The sequence below is a fragment of the Psammomys obesus genome, unplaced genomic scaffold (assembly GCF_907164565.1).
Source record: "Psammomys obesus unplaced genomic scaffold, mPsaObe1.curated_primary_1811, whole genome shotgun sequence".
NCBI classification, from domain to species: domain Eukaryota; kingdom Metazoa; phylum Chordata; class Mammalia; order Rodentia; family Muridae; genus Psammomys; species Psammomys obesus.
Window position 1 is genome coordinate 15874058 of NW_026596131.1, and position 2451 is coordinate 15876508.

The window sequence follows — 2451 nt, forward strand, 5'->3', positions numbered from 1 at the left end:
GGAGCTATTAAGGACTACTGACAAAGGGTCAGCCACCGAGAGAGCATCTCTTTGGAAAGAAGGCTGGGTGAACACAGGGAGGGAAAGAAGCCATGGGGCACGGCAGCATCTGGACCACAGGACAAAAACAAAAATGAAGAAGGGTATGGTGGCTGACAGCATCAGTACATAGCGATCTTCTCTATCTTAATTGTGTGGTTTTTTTAGAAGTCTCCTGTGAGTGTGTGTGTGTGTGTGTGTGTGTGTGTGTGTAGTCTCACACCCAGGATTTTGTTCATCTTAAGCCAGGGCTCTACCACTGAGAAGAACTACATCCCAGCCCCCCCCCCCCCCATTTTTTACTATTATTTTTCAGACATGATTTCACGCAGCCTGGCTTGCCTTGAACTCAGTGTGCTGCAGAGTGGCTCTTGAGCTCCTGACCCTCCGACTTCCATCTCGCAAGTGCTGGAACCGCAGGCATTATCTTGGCACCGGCTGGGTTTTCCCAAGGGATAAGATTATAGAAAGTGGGATAAACATGTCCCGTATATTGTTGACAAAGAAGAAAAAACCTGATGGGTAGGAGACTGTAGGTTAAGGAAGTGACCACACTGACGTTTTCAATGAGTTAGTTCAGCAGGCGTGTGCTGTGTGATGGTGGCTCACGACCACCTGGAATGCCAGGCCCTGAGGCTACAAAGCGGCCCACCTCTGGGAGGTGGGCAGGAGTGAGAGGACAACAAGGATGACCAGGCACACACACGGTGCACACACACATATGTAGACAAAATATTACTCCACAAATAAAATTAAAACAAATCTTTTCTTAAGTGCCAGGCGTGATGGCATGTTCCTATAAGCCCAAAGCCGAGGAGGTGCAGAGGACCCCTGCATAAGCTCACCCTACCTAGTGAGCTCACGGCCAATGAGAGACCCAGCCTCAAAAGAAGGTGAACAGTGCTGGCCTACTTTCATGAGCACAGGCATGTGTATACACACGAGGAGAAACACCAAATACCGTCGCCTCTCGTAGCAGCTGGGGATGACGGCACACACAACCCCAATATGTGGGAGATGGAGGCGGGAAGGTCATGGGTTCATGGCCAGCCTCAGCTACTGGAGATCCTGCCTCAAAAACCTAAAAACAAACAAAAAGAAAGCTGGCTCTTTGCTCCAGAATCTCCCTGTGAGGTATTTTCCTAGCCCCCTCCCACCCCCTTGTCACCTCTGCCTGCTGCATGAGCAGAGCAGTAGGCCTTTGCTCTGTCCGAGCCTCACGCCCACCCTGGTCACCCCGTTCCTGTCTGCTCACACAGGCGTCAGTCTTTCATTGCTGCTTTGCTCCTGTAGGTTTCGTAAACACTTTCTTAAGTAAAATGAACAAACAACAACAAAAACCCTGACATACCATCTCCCCAACAAGATCGGACCTGCAGGCAGACCTCAGCAGCCATCTTGTGCTGACCTTGTAGATTTAGCCGGGCTGTTACCAGAATCCGGCTCCTGAGGCAGGAATTAGCAGAAGGAAGTGCACATGCTCAGTTTCAGCCCTAGAATGGGAAGCCTCCAGTTCCTTCTCCTTTTTCCTGTGGCAGTGTTAAGCTGTGTTGTGTAGAAGAATAAGATGACGTCAGGGAGTACATACATGAGAGGTATCTGAGGTGAACTGCCAGAGCAGTGACAGCCCTTTCCAGGGCAGCCTGTCAAGTCCTTCCTTAGTCTGCTCTGAGCTCAGCAAATGATGACCCTTCGGGAGTGGAAACTCGTTCTCTCCCACCTCCTCCACACCTTCTTGACCCAGTGCCGTGTTTCCCCGGCCTGGCCTCAAACTGCAGAGCCACAGAGGGCCTTGGCCTTTTGATCCTCTGCCTGGACTCCAGTGTGCTGGTGACACAGATCTGCTACAGTCTCTGGTTCATGGAATGCTAGGGGTCAAATCCGGGGCTTCGGGCCTGCTAGGCAAGTACTCAATCAACGGAGCTGCCGCTCCACCCCTGAAATTGGAATTGTTTGTGGTGCCCATTACTGTCTTGCTGCTTCCTCATGGACCAAACAGGCAGCCCACAGATAGGAGAGAATCTTTAGCTGCTGTACTTCAGACAAGGGCTAAATATCCAGACTTTACAAAGTATAGAGGGCATGAGGTCTCCATATTCCCAGATAGCATTAGAGAACCATAATTGTTAAACAGCAGGAACAGAAGTGTCTGGCATCTGCTCACAGAAGGCTGGGGTGGGTGCTGTTTAATAACCTGGTGATCTTTTGCTACTCTATGGAGCCAGCCCTCACCTGAGCTCCCTTACCCTGGGCACTGCTTCTCAATCACTAGAACCCACTCTTGTGGGAGAGCTCACAGGCACTTCACAAAAGGCCTGTGCTTTCATGTAGTCACACCTCAAGCCTTGTTCTGATAGTTGTCCTGAGGAAACTTTCCCAAAGTTTTACTGTGTTTAAATACATAAAAAACAA